Raw genomic sequence first — 14,689 nt, 5'->3', positions numbered from 1 at the left:
TGAAAAGGGAATTTTAATTCTACTGGAAGGCTTAATTATTTTGTTTGTAAACACATTTGTGCAGTCGTTATGGGTTAAATTAATTCCGGGTCTGAATAAATATGGTTCATGTCCAGAAATAGCAAAACCTTAATTTAGAAGTTATTAAGTGAACTTGGAAAAGGTTTTTAGGATTTTGATTGCAGTCGGTTCGATTACTATTTTCAAGTCAAAGTAAAAAGGCTAAAGGTTACTTTATTTATACAAATCTATTCTAAAAGACATGAATACACCGATTTTTAAGAAAACTACGCAATCGAGAAAACTTAAAGTAATTTAAAATAACGTTTTTATAAAATCGTGCAAAAAAGTACACTTTTTTGAATGATTTTTAGTGCAAAAAGTTCTTCTTTTTAGCAGTAGTGCAAAAAAGACTTTTACCTACGACCTCAGTGTAAATAGCTCATTACGCATAGTTTTCTGTTACGTAATGTACCTCTTTACCCACAGTTGTAAAAAAAGCGCACAGTTTTAAGATCGGCCACAAACTATCGCTCTAATGCTGGGAAAAATTGATTTTCTTTACATTTCTTCCTTCATCAGAATATATTAGATGGAGATCATCGCGTAATGCATTGTTCATACAGTTTTAAGTAACTACCACTTTGTCTAGAATATTATCTGCAATAGCAAACACATCAAGTAATATTACTGAAAGTTTTTCCTTTCTTCTTATTAACTGTGATGTCACCATAAATAATTATTTTAAGAACAACACTAATAATTATTTAAGTAACACGATTTGTGAATTTTTTTATTACGTTATTATTCATCATATTTGTACTATAATTAGTACAAATATGATGTCAATAAGTTGTAAATATACTTTTTTAATGAAAAGTTACTCTGAATTATATGAATTGCAAAAACAGGACTTTCCATTTGGTCGTAGGTAAAGTATAGTATGTCACACGTGCTCTAAGGCATTTTACGCACTCATGGAATTACACTACACAGTAACTTTTTCAATATCGTGCTTAAAATGCTTCTTACAGCACTAGTTACGTGATATACTATTTATGTTGTTTTTTTACTATGTTTTAATTGGTTAATGATTTTTAGTGCAAAAAAAAACATGTTATATTTGCTGCGCTTTTGTTATCAAACAAGTCGATTTTATAAAAAATGTTGTATGCAACCTATGAAAAAAGTATTTTTTTGCACACGTGTTGTTAAAAGAACTTTCACTTGCGTGTAAAAAAGATGTACTTTTTGCACTTGGTGCATAAATAACTATTTTGCCGATCAAAAAGCGTTTTTGTCATGTGATTTAGAACCCACCTGAAACAAAATAAAAAAAGCCATAACTGCACATTTTACAAAAATGGCATTTTTTCAATTTTTGAATGATTGTTTTTGTTTGAACTCTTATAGATTTCACTAAAACGCCATTAGAAAGAGGATAAAAAATACTACAAAATAAGCCTATACTGGCCTCTCTAGCTCCTCATGTTACCGAGATATTCAATTTCAAAAAGTAGTAAAAAAGACCTCAAATATTTAAATTTTTTGAAAAATGAAAAATTTAAAGTCTTTTTTTGTACTTATTTCACCTAATTTAAGGTCCTTTGGTATAAATATGCCCTTTGCTGTGCATTGGAACCCTCATAGGAGCAAAATAAAAAATTGCCAAAATTGCACTTTTTGCAAAAATGGGATTTTTTCAATTTTTGAATGATTGTAACTTTTTTATTTGAACTCTTATAAATTTCACTAAAACGCCATTAGAAAGAGGATAAAAAATACTACAAAATGAGCCTGAACTGGCCTCTCTAGCTCCTCATGTTACCGAGATATTCAATTTCAAAAAGTAGTAAAAAAGACCTCAAATATTTAAATTTTTTGAAAAATGAAAAATGTATAATGCTTTTTTTGTATTCATTTCAGCTAATTTAAGGTCCTTTGGTATAAATATGCCATTTGCTGTGCATTGGAACCCTCCTGGAGCAAAATAAAAAATTGCGAAAATTGCACTTTTTGCAAAAAAGCAGTTTTGTAATTTTTTTATGATTGTAGCTTATTTATTTGAACTCTTATAGATTTCACTAAAACGCCATTAGAAAGAGGATACAAAATACTACAAAATGAGCCAAAACTGGCCTCTATAGCTTTTCATGTTACCGAGATATTAAATTTCAAAAAGTAGTAAAAAAAGACCTGAAAAATGAAAAATTTTATAGTGTTTTTTTTATACTGATTTTACCTAATTTAAGGTCTTTTGGTATAAATATGTCCTTTGCTGTGTCACATGAGTTGATTGATCCTTCACCATAAAATCACATATTTTTTGACACTAAATTACGCTCTTATTTGACAAGTCACGTCAAAATGTCATAGAAAACAAAAGATAGAGAAGATTTCAAGCTTTCCAAAAGTATCCCTACATGAGTTGATTGGTCCCATTGTTTGACCCCTAGAAGGCGTCCAAGTTCCTTCACCATAAAATCACATATTTTTTGACACACACTGCTTTGACCCTAAATTACTCTCTTATTTGACAAGTCACGTCAAAATGTCATAAAAAACAAAAGATAGAGAAGATCTCAGGCTTTCCAAAAATATTCCCACTTGAGTTGATTGATCACACCGTTTGGCCGCCAGAAGGCGTTCAAGTTCCTTCACCATAAAATCACATATTTTGTGACACACGCTGCTTTGACCCTAAATTACTCTCTTATTTGACAAGTCACGTCAAAATGTCATAAAAAACAAAAGATAGAGAAAATCTCAGGCTTTCCAAAAATATTCCCACTTGAGTTGATTGGTCACACCGTTTGGCCGCCAGAAGGCGTCCAAGTTCCTTCACCATAAAATCACATATTTTTTGACACACGTTGCTTTGACCCTAAATTACTCTCTTATTTGACAAGTCACGTCAAAATATCATAGAAAACCAAAGATAGAGAAGATTTCAGGCTTTCCAAAAATATTCCCACATAAGTTGATTGATCACACCGTTTGGCCGCCAGAAGGCGTTCAATTTCCTTCACCATAAAATCACATATTTTTTGACACACGCTGCTTTGACCCTAAATTACTCTCTTATTTGACAAGTCACGTCAAAATGTCATAAAAAACAAAAGATAGAGAAAATCTCAGGCTTTCCAAAAATATTCCCACTTGAGTTGATTGATCACACCGTTTGGCCGCTAGAAGGCGTCCAAGTTCCTTCACCATAAAATCACATATTTTTTGACACACACTGCTTTGACCCTAAATTACTCTCTTATTTGACAAGTCACGTCAAAATGTCATAAAAAAACAAAAGATAGAGAAGATTTCAAGCTTTCCAAAAACATTCCCACATGAGTTGATTGATCACACCGTTTGGCCGCTAGAAGGCGTCCAAGTTCCTTCACCATAAAATCACATATTTTTTGACACACACTGCTTTGACCCTAAATTACTCTCTTATTTGACAAGTCACGTCAAAATGTCATAAAAAAACAAAAGATAGAGAAGATTTCAAGCTTTCCAAAAACATTCCCACATGAGTTGATTGATCACACCGTTTGGCCGCTAGAAGGCGTCCAAGTTCCTTCACCATAAAATCACATATTTTTTGACACACGTTGCTTTGACCCTAAATTACTCTCTTATTTGACAAGTCACGTCAAAATATCATAGAAAACCAAAGATAGAGAAGATTTCAGGCTTTCCAAAAATATTCTCGCTTGAGTTGATTGATCACACCGTTTGGCCGCCAGAAGGCGTCCAAGTTCCTTCACCATAAAATCACATATTTTTTGACACACGCTGCTTTGACCCTAAATTACTCTCATATTTGACAAGTCACGTCAAAATGTCATAGAAAACAAAAGATAGAGAAGATTTCAAGCTTTCCAAAAGTATCCCCACATGAGTTGATTGGTCACATTGTTTGACAGCTAGAGAGCGGCAAATTTCCTTCACCATAAAATCACATATTTTTTGACACACGCTGCTTTGACCCTAAATTACTCTCTTATTTGACAAATCACGTCAAAATGTCATAGAAAACAAAAGATAGAGAAGATTTCAAGCTTTCCAAAAGTATCCTTACATGAGTTGATTGGTCACATTGTTTGACAGCTAGAGAGCGGCAAAGTTCCTTCACCATAAAATTACTTAAATAAAGCCTCTTAATTGAGAAATCAAATAAGCAGTTATTGTTTTTTGATTTAAATGTATTTTCTTCTTCTCTTAAATATCTCATAAAAAGGTTGATGCAAATGGTTATTTTCGCTCTACACATCAAAAAATTGCAGGTTTATTATACATTTATTGTAAATTAATCTTGCAATGCGGAAAAGTAACTTTACCCGAGTGGGAAAAATCAATTTTTTAAACTGAAATTTAAAGAACTGTAATTTTCTTAGGAAGAATTTTTCAGAAAAATTAATTATTGACATTAAAAACTAGACCATCCTGTATAATTTATTGTCTACTCTATGGACACACTGTATATGCTGTTAAAAGAAAATGTTTACTTTCAGATTCAGGGGAAAAACAGTGCCAAAATTCTCGTGGTTAAACGGTACCATATGTCTGGTTCCGCCAATTTTTCTCTTGTGTAACTGACCAGCAGTAGTTGTCGTTAAGGCAGCTAGTGGTACCGACGGTGGTACTATATAGAAAGTGACGGCCGACAGGTGATTGCGGTGCCACCATCGCTAGCGAGCGTAATTCTTCCTTACAAGAACAACGAACCGTTCTTAAGACCAGCCGCTTTACTGTTGTGGTGGTGGGTGCTGATTTAATTCGGTTCAGGACAGGACTCGGACAACAAAGTGAAATTATTACTGCCGCAAGTTTTCAATGTGGTTTGCGTGAATGAACCCGATCCTGTTCTGCCACCCAAACCACAAAAGCACTGGGTACCACTTACCCGCCGTAGTTAAGTCACATCGGCCAGGTACCAGTGCGCAACGACGGTTTAGACACTATTATGTCCGAAATTTCGAGGGTTATTAGAAATTTCAACTAGTAATCGATATTGAGGTGGTGTTACACCAATGCTTTTAAATTGTTGCGAAATTTTCGTCGGTCTAAAAAAACAACTCGAAAAATATATCCCAGACAACGTTTCGCTACTTGTACGTTTCACCATCATCGGGGTTTACGCGGTTTCTCCCGTGCGAGTTTTCACGGTGAAGCAATATATTAACGGTTTACTTTCAAAATAATTGAAATTTTCAAACACTTTAGCTGACGTTTTTGCTTTGTGACTTACTCGTACATGATTGTATTTAGTGGCATGCCAAAACCTTAATTGAAAAGTGTTTTATTATTATAAACTGCTTTGGAGTGGAAAAATCGTGACGAAATTGCCTTTCCGGATAATGTTATAAACTTGAAATTTTCTCTTTGGAGTAATTTCTACTTTATACAATAATATACAAACTAGTGGAATCAGGTAAGTGTGCTAAGTGTTTATAAATATTTTAAAACTAGTTTGGGCTCTTTATATTAGGTTGTTTCAAGTAAACTGCTCGTCAAAAAGAATGGGACATGAAAATTTTTGGTCTTTTTTGAGCGGCTGTTTCTTCAAATTGATTCACTTGATTTTACTAATTTTTTTTTGAGGATTAAAAGGTATTTTTTCCTCTTTCTGATAACATAAATGATCTTTTTGAAAGTTGCCACGAATCCGAGTGAAAAGTGACTGAAAAGTAGTCAAAAAATGAAAAATTCAGTCTTACGCCATTTCTCGCAAAAAATATTTTTGGATTTCACAATAATATCTTATTTAAATAAGCTCCTTATTTAGTAATTACATTCACTTGTCTTTTCCATGTAGACATTTTGCACTTTGGAACCCCACTAACGATTTTACTTTACTATTAAATACTATTTTCATTCTAATACACCCACTCAAATGTTATCACTTAAAGTTTCCGAAAACCCACGTTCTAAAAGCATTATCAAAACGTTCTACGTCACTTTATACCTCTATATTGAACAATCCTAAAATACCTTTTCAGAACATTAACAAAATGGCGCTTTATGCAAAAATGGCATTTTTTAAATTTTTGATTGTTTTTAACTTTTTTGTTTGAACTCCTATAGATTTCACTAAAACGCCATTAGAAAGAGGATAAAAAATACTACAAAATGAGCCAAAACTGGCCTCTCTAGCTCTTCCTGTTACCGAGTTATTGAATTTCAAAAAGTGGCCAAAAAAGACCCCAAACCACCCCCATTCTTTTCATTTTTTTGGAAAATTAAAAATTTTAGTGCTTTTTTTGTACTTATTTCACCTATTTTAAGGTCCTTTGGTATAAATATGCTTTTTGCTGTGCATAGGAACCATCCTGGAACAAAATAAAAAATTGGTAGCCTTCAACAGAGGATTTTTAGTTAATTTAACGTCTAAAGATTGAAAACGTTTCAAAGCTGTGTTTAATGAATCCCCTAATTGTAAATGATTATTTTTAAAAGGTAAGTTTACGACAAAATTACCTCCTTTATCTCTTTTGTGTGTGTTTTGAAAATGAACTTCACATTCATTTTCTTCTCTTGAATAGGGCTTAGTATGTGGAATTTCTTTTATTGACCAAAATGACTCCAAATTCTTATTTAAACTTTCTAAACCCAAGTCAGTGAGTGAATGACAACAGTTTTGTGAAGAATACAATGATAGCTTATTATCAAAAGCTCCTGAAATTATCCATCCTAATTTGGTATTCTGTATAATAGGTTTTTTGTAACCAAGATTAATTTGTGATTTTAACAACAAATGATAAAAAATGTTGGCACCTAATAAAATTTTAATTTCAGCAGATTGATTAAAATTAGGGTCTGCCAAAGTTACATTATCAGGAATCTCAAGACATGAACAATCAAATGTAGTTTGAGGAATGTTATCAGTAATTTTTTCAATCACTAAGAATTGAAGTTTAAATTCATTATTATTAACTGTTGATTTAATTTTGGTTTTAACCAAACTATTGACATTTGAAACAGATGAATTAATCCCAACAATTGGTATATTAATTTTTTCTGAATTTTTGCACTTTTTGCAAAAATGGCATTTTTCCAATTTTTAAATGGTTGTAACTTTTTTATTTGAACCCGTATAGATTTCCTTCTCAGGGTGTAAAGTAAAAAATTATATCTTAAAAATTGCGGACAGGGTGACGAAAAACAGTCAATCACCATAATTATCATGCACACCCTGTATATTTCAAGCAAAAACGGTTTTGCAAACTTACGGTGCTGAGTTAAGGAGTTGATTAGGAACATTTTTGATTTCTTGCAAATTTTTCGTCACTTTCACCGTTTCTGAGTTATTTAGCAAAAACTGGTTTGATTCAACCAGTTTTCCAATCAGTTGAAATTGTAGTTTGAAGTTTGTACACCTTGTAACTCAGTTATTTTTAGGAGTTCAGGGTGTTTCAACCACTTAAAAGAACCGTTTTGAGCTCCTCTTTCTCAGGGTGTAAAGCAAAAAATTCTCTCTAAAAAATTGCGCACAGGGTGATCAAAAACAGTCAATCACCATAATTATCATGCACACCCTGTATATTTCAAGCAAAAACGGTCCTGCAAACTTACGGCGCTGAGTTAAGGAGTTGATTAAGAACATTTTTGATCTCTTGCAAATTTTTCGTCACTTTCACCGTTTCTGAGTTATTTAGCAAAAACTGGTTTGATTCAACCAGTTTTACAATCAGTTGAAATTGTAGTTTGAAGTTTGAACACCTTGTACTCAGTTATTTTTAAGAGTTCAGGGTGTTTCAACCACTTAAAAGAACCGTTTTGAGCTCCTCTTTCTCAGGGTGTAAAGCAAAAAATTCTCACTAAAAAATTGCGGACAGGGTGACCAAAAACAGTCTATCACCATAATTATCATGCACACCCTGTATATTTCAAGCAAAAACGGTCCTGCAAACTTGCGGTGCTGAGTTAAGGAGTTGATTAAGAACATTTTTGATCTCTTGCAAATTTTTCGTCACTTTCACCGTTTCTGAGTTATTTAGCAAAAACTGGTTTGATTCAACCAGTTTTCCAATCAGTTGAAATTGTAGTTTGAAGTTTGTACACCTTGTAACTCAGTTATTTTTAGGAGTTCAGGGTGTTTCAACCACTTAAAAGAACCCTTTTGAGCTCCTCTTTCTCAAAGTGTAAAGCAAAAAATTCTCTCTAAAAAATTGCGGACAGGGTGATCAAAAACAATCAATCACCATAATTATCATGCACACCCTGTATATTTCAAGCAAAAACGGTCCTGCAAACTTACGGTGTTGAGTTAAGGAGTTGATTAGGAACATTTTTGATTTCTTGCAAATTTTTCGTCACTTTCACCGTTTCTGAGTTATTTAGCAAAAACTGGTTTGATTCAACCAGTTTTCCAATCAGTTGAAATTGTAGTTTGAAGTTTGTACACCTTGTAACTCAGTTATTTTTAGGAGTTCAGGGTGTTTCAACCACTTAAAAGAACCGTTTTGAGCTCCTCTTTCTCAGGGTGTAAAGCAAAAAATTCTCACTAAAAAATTGCGGACAGGGTGACCAAAAACAGTCTATCACCATAATTATCATGCACACCCTGTATATTTCAAGCAAAAACGGTCCTGCAAACTTGCGGTGCTGAGTTAAGGAGTTGATTAAGAACATTTTTGATCTCTTGCAAATTTTTCGTCACTTTCACCGTTTCTGAGTTATTTAGCAAAAACTGGTTTGATTCAACCAGTTTTCCAATCAGTTGAAATTGTAGTTTGAAGTTTGAACACCTTGTAACTCAGTTATTTTTAAGAGTTCAGGGTGTTTCAACCACTTAAAAGAACCGTTTTGAGCTCCTCTTTCTCAGGGTGTAAAGAAAAAAATTCTCTCTAAAAAATTGCGGACAGGGTGATCAAAAACAGTCAATCACCATAATTATCATGCACACCCTGTATATTTCAAGCAAAAACGGTCCTGCAAACTTACGGTGCTGAGTTAAGGAGTTGATTAGGAACATTTTTGATCTCTCGCAAATTTTTTGTTACCTTCACTGTTTCCGAGTTATTTAGCAAAAACTGGTTTGATTCAACCAGTTTTCCAATCAGTTGAAATTGTAGTTTGAAGTTTAAACACCTTGTAACTCAGTTATTTTTAAGAGTTCAGGGTGTTTCAATCACTTAAAAGAACCGTTTTGAGGTCCTCTTTCTCAGGGTGTAAAGCAAAAAATTCTCTCTAAAAAATTGCGGACAGGGTGATCAAAAACAATCAATCACCATAATTATCATGCACACCCTGTATATTATATAATGGGCCAAAACTGGCCTCTCTAACTCTTTACCGAGATATTGAATTTCAAAAAATATTAAAAAATAACCCAAATACCCCCCATTATTTCAATTTTTTTAAAAAATTTTAAATTGTTTTTTCTGTACTTACTTTACCTAATTTAAGGTTCTTTGGTATAAATATGCCCTTTGCTGTACATTGGAACCCTCCTGGAGCAAAATAAAAAACTGCGAAAATTGCACTTTTTGCAAAAAATTGTTTTCATTTTTTCCATTTTTGAATAATTGTAACTTTTTTATTTGAATTCTTATAAATTTCACTAAAACGCCATTAAAAAGAGGATAAAAAATACTACAAAATGAGCCTAAACTGGCCTCCATAGCTCTTCATGTTACGGAGATATTGAATTTCAAAAAGTAGTCAAAAAGACCCCAAATACCCCCCATTCTTTCAATTTTTTTGAAAAAAAAATAAATTTTCAAGTTCTTTTTTTGTACTTATTTCACCTAATGCAAGGTCCATTGGTATAAATATGCCCTTTGCTGTGCATTGGAACACTCCTGGAAAAAAATAAAAAATTGTCATAAATGCACTTTTTGCAAAAATGGCATTTTTTCAATTTTTGAATGATTGTAACTCTTTTATTTGAACTCTTGTAGATTTCACTAAAACGCCATTAGAAAGAGGATAAAAAATACTAGAAAATAATGGACCAAAACTTGCCTGTCTAGCTCTTCATGTTACCGAGATATTGAATTTCATTTAAGGTCCTGAAATTCAATTTAAGGTCCTTTGGTATAAATGTTCCCTTTGCTGTGCATTGGAAAAAGATAAAAAATTGCCAAAATTGTATTTTTTGCAAAAAAAGCATTTTTCAAAAATTGAATGATTGTAACTTTTTCATTAATAAAGATTGTTTATTATTATTATTACAAAATATGGTAATTACTTTACATAACGCTGGTTTTTGTGCAAAGTTAGGTAATGTGTGTCGTGATTTTCAATCAATCGGTTCAAGATTAGGCGATATAGAAACCAGTAGCCAAATCTGGTTCACTTACCTTAACAGACCTAGTTATTATGTGAGCACGTACCAGTTACTGTTACGAACCTCGAAAAGTCCGTACCTACCTAAAATGCAAAATATTAAGGAAATGACCCAGGGTCGATATATGCCCGTACAATTTTTGGGAGTGTCCTTCTTATGTTTTATTAACAACAATGCAGCAAGTTTAAAGTCGACTTGGCGCAGGTGTATAAATACGCGGAATTATAAACCGCAATATTATCAAAAGGTGTGGTCGAAAAAATCCGTCAAGACAACAAGTAAACAGCCTTTCCAGTGAAGGTAATCGGCTTTTTAATGACATTCTTGTTGCTGCCATAACTATAACCTGATCGTCAAAATGTCGTAGGAATTTTTGCCACTCTAATTACAAAGAAACAACCACGGGTTTAATCAAATTTTTTCTTAATAGGAAACGTCGTTGAAATTACAATATATTCGAGGAAGCTATAAAAGTAGGAGAAAGTGTCTCATGAATTTCAAACGTTATTACGTTTTTACTATATTTTGTATGTCTATTTGTTTTCTTCTCTTCTTCTTCTTCTTCTATTGCCCTATCCGACTACGGACGTTGGCTATCATCATGGCAATGCGGATGTTGTTCCAAACCATTTTCGCAGGTTAGCCAGCCATGAAATTCTTCTTCTTCCAGGCCCTCGTCGGCTATCAACTTTGCCTTGGATTATGTTTTGGAAAATTTGTTATTTCTCATGATAAGGCCAAAATACTCTTCTACGCTTCACAGTAAGCATGATTTCAGGCTCACAACCCATTCTTCGGAGCACACTTCTTCGTTTGTAATTCTTTCTATCCAAGAGATTCTAAGAATTCTTTTGAAAATCCATTTCAAAAGCTTCTGACAGCGTCCAAGCCTCCACACCGTACAGAAGTAGTACTGTTTTCTTTTCACTTTGACTAATAATCTGTATCGCAAGACTTTGTTTAAACTGAATATTGCGAAGACGTTAATCTCTTTTACTACACGGGTGTGGTAAAGTACACTTTTCCGAACAGACTTAAGTGTGAGAAGGAGTATTTTTCTGCACCTGATGCGGTAAGGTTACATTTTCCGCGGTCAGTTTGATTTTTTAAAATTTAAAATCAAGAAATAACAACTGTTTTTTTTTTTAATTTTACTGTACTACATTTTCGTTTAACTTAATTAAAATTGATACTCGTAGAAAAATAACTTTATTATATGGTGCTAGAAATATCAATATTGTTTTTCATGGGAAAGTTGAATTAATATGAATCATGATTTTTGGTTGGGCAAATTTAAAGTAATAACAAAAGAAAAAAAATTGTACTTAAAACCAGAGCTGTCGATAGTAGGGACACTTAAAAGAACCGGTTTTGAGCTCCTCTTTTCAGTGGTGTTAAGCAAAAGATCCTATCTGAAAAATTGCGTACAGGGTGACCAAAAACAATCAGTCACCATACTTTTCATGCACACACTGTATACTGGAAGCAAAAACGGTCCCGGAAACTTACGGTGTTGAGTTAAGGAGTTGATTAGGAACATTTTTGGTATCTTATAAATTTGTTGTAACTTTAACCGTTTCTGAGTTATTTAGCAAAAACTGGTTTGATGCAACAAATTTTCAAATCAGTTGAAACTGTGGTTTAAAATTTGAATACCCTGTAACTCCGTTGTTAGTTCAGGGTGGTTCAACCACTTAAAAGAACCGTTATGAGCTCCTCTTTCCAGTGGTGTAAAGTAAAAAATTCTATCCCAAAAATTGCGTACAGGGTGACAAAAATAGTAAACCACCACACTTTCCTTGCACATCCTGTATACTGGAAGTAAAAATGGTCCTGCAAACTTACAGCGTTAGGTTAAGGAGTTGATTGGGAACATTTTTGGTCTCTTGCAATTTTTTTAACTTTTACTGTTTTCGAGTTTTATAGGAAAAAGTGGTTTGGTGCAACAAATATTTAAAATCAGTTGTCTGAAATTTGAACACGGTTTATAGGGACAAAATCGCTTGTAAAACCCACTTGGGGTAAAAAAATGATTGTTTTAAGCATATTTTTGGAATCCTCATTAAATTTTCTATCCAATGACATGGAAAAACACTACAAAATTTCGTACAGTCAGGGAGAAAAGCGGTGTCAAAATTTGAACTGCAAGGAACACAGTTTGAAAGGACTGTCAGAGACACAATCGCATATAAAACCGACTTGGAGTGAGAAAAGTACTATTTTAAGCACATATTTGGAATTCTCATTAAATTTCCTATCAAATGACATGAAAAACACTACAAAATTTGGTACAGTCAGGGGGAAAAGCGGTGCCAAAATTTGCACAGCAAGGAACACAGTTTGAAAGGACTGTCAGAGACACCATCGCATATAAAACCGACTTGGAGTGAGAAAATTACTATTTTAAGCACATTTTTGGAATCCTCATTAAATTTCCTATCAAATGACATGAAAAAACACTAAAAATTTTGGTACAGTCTGGGAGAAAAGCGGGATAAAGTTTTAACTGCAAGGAACACAGTTTGAAAGGACAGTCAGAGACGCAAACGCTCTTATAAAACCTACTTGGAATGAGACAATTACTATTATAGGTACATTTTTGGAATTGTCATTAAATTTCCTATCCAATGACATGAAAAAAACACTACAAAATTTGGTACAGTAAGGGAGAAAAGTGGTGTCAAAATTTGAGCTGCAAGGAACACAGTTTGAAAAGACTGCCAGAGACACAATCGCCTATAAAACCGACTTGGAATGAGACAATTACTATTTTAAGCACATTTTTGGAATCCTCATTAAATTTCCTATCAAATGACATGAAAAAACACTACAAAATTTGGTACAGTCAGGGAGAAAAGTGGTGTCAAAATTTGAACTGCAAGGAACACAGTTTGAAAGGACAGTCAGATACACAATCGCTTATAAAACCTACTTGGAGTGAGACAATTACTATTTTATACACATTTTTGGAATCCACATTAAAATTCCTAACCATTGACATGAAAAAACACTACAAATTTTAGTACAGTCAGGGAGAAAAGCGGTGTCAAAATTTGAACTGTAAGGACCACAGTTTGAAAGACAGTCAGAGACACAATCGCTTATAAAACCTACTTGGAGTGAGACAATTACTATTTTATGTACATTTTTAGAATCCTCATTAAATTTCCTATCCAATTCAATGAAAAAACACTAAAATTTTGGTACAGTCAGGGAGAAAAGCGATGTCAAAATTTGAACTGCAAGGAACACAGTTTGAAAGGACAGTCAGAGACACAATCGCCTATAAAACCGACTTGGAGTGAGAAAATTACTATTTTAAGCACATTTTTGGAATTCTCATTAAATTTCCTATCAAATGACATGAAAAAACACTACAAAATTTGGTACAGTCAGGGAGAAAACCGGTGTCAAAATTTGAACTGCAAGGTACACAGTTTGAAAGGACAGTCAGAGACACAATCGCTTATAAAAGCTACTTGTGGTGAGAAAATTACTATTTTAAGCACATTTTTGGAATCCTCATTAAATTTCCTATCCAATGATAGGAAAAAACACTAATATTTTTTTACAGTCAGGGAGAAAAGCGGTTTCAAAATTTGAACTGCAAGGAACACAGTTTGAAAGGACTGTCAGAGACACAATCGCTTATAAAACCGACTTAGAGTGAGAAAATTACTATTTTAAGCACATTTTTGGAATCTTCATTAAATTTCCTATCCAATGACATGAAAAACACTACAAAATTTGGTACAGTCAGGGAGAAAAGCAGTGTCAAAATTCGATCTGTCAGAAAAACAGAGTATTTATAATTTACCAGTAATTTACTGGTAATTTACCGGTCAAAGACTTGTGAGTCAAATGAAAAATTAAATTTCAACCTTCTGTATTTTTTTCCTTGACTGAAATAGGAAAAAATTGCAGAAAAACCTTTGTGTTTAAGGGTCTAAGAAAGGAAATATTTGCTTAGGAATGTTTAGTGAGCGCAAAGTGAATGTCTACTTCCGAAACTTCAATCCTTCCGTAACTCGGCCACATGGCAAAATTCAATGAAATGTTAAGGGACGAAAATTGTGGGAAATTTAATTTTCTACAAAAATCTAGGAGGTACATTTTGCCCTAAAGGCGCCAGAAAAAAGTTACCTTCCGTAAACTAAGACGAGATCTGCGAGTCCCTGAGAAACAATTTCAATCTTCGGTAGGTATTTTCTTTTCCTTGATAGAATTCGCCATTTCTAAAAGGAAAAATTGAAGCTGGTTTTATTTTCTACCAAAACCACCAAAATGTGTGTTAAAACAAAAATTGTGACGGATTGGGCCAAAAGGCAGAGTCTACCATATTTAGGACCAGTACTTTCACCTCCGGATAAATTTATTGTTGGGATAATTTCTATA

At 33.4% G+C, this 14,689-nt stretch overlaps 1 protein-coding gene across 1 annotated transcript in view; it reads left to right on the top strand.

Moving 5' to 3' along the window:
- The first annotated feature begins 4,909 nt into the window (after nt 1-4,909).
- Nucleotides 4,910-14,689, top strand: part of LOC145725596 (uncharacterized) — a 67,555-nt gene continuing 57,775 nt past the window's right edge. Inside the window, exon 1 of the mRNA XM_081974400.1 lies at nt 4,910-5,434. The gene's annotated coding sequence lies outside the window, so the exon portion shown is untranslated. The remainder of the gene's footprint in view (nt 5,435-14,689) is intronic.

The sequence above is a fragment of the Ips typographus genome, linkage group LG2 (assembly GCF_016097725.1).
Source record: "Ips typographus isolate SLU linkage group LG2, UJ_Ityp_2.0, whole genome shotgun sequence".
Taxonomy (NCBI): domain Eukaryota; kingdom Metazoa; phylum Arthropoda; class Insecta; order Coleoptera; family Curculionidae; genus Ips; species Ips typographus.
The sequence above is the reverse complement of the archived record's forward strand: the minus strand, read 5'-3'. Positions and strand labels throughout refer to the sequence as shown.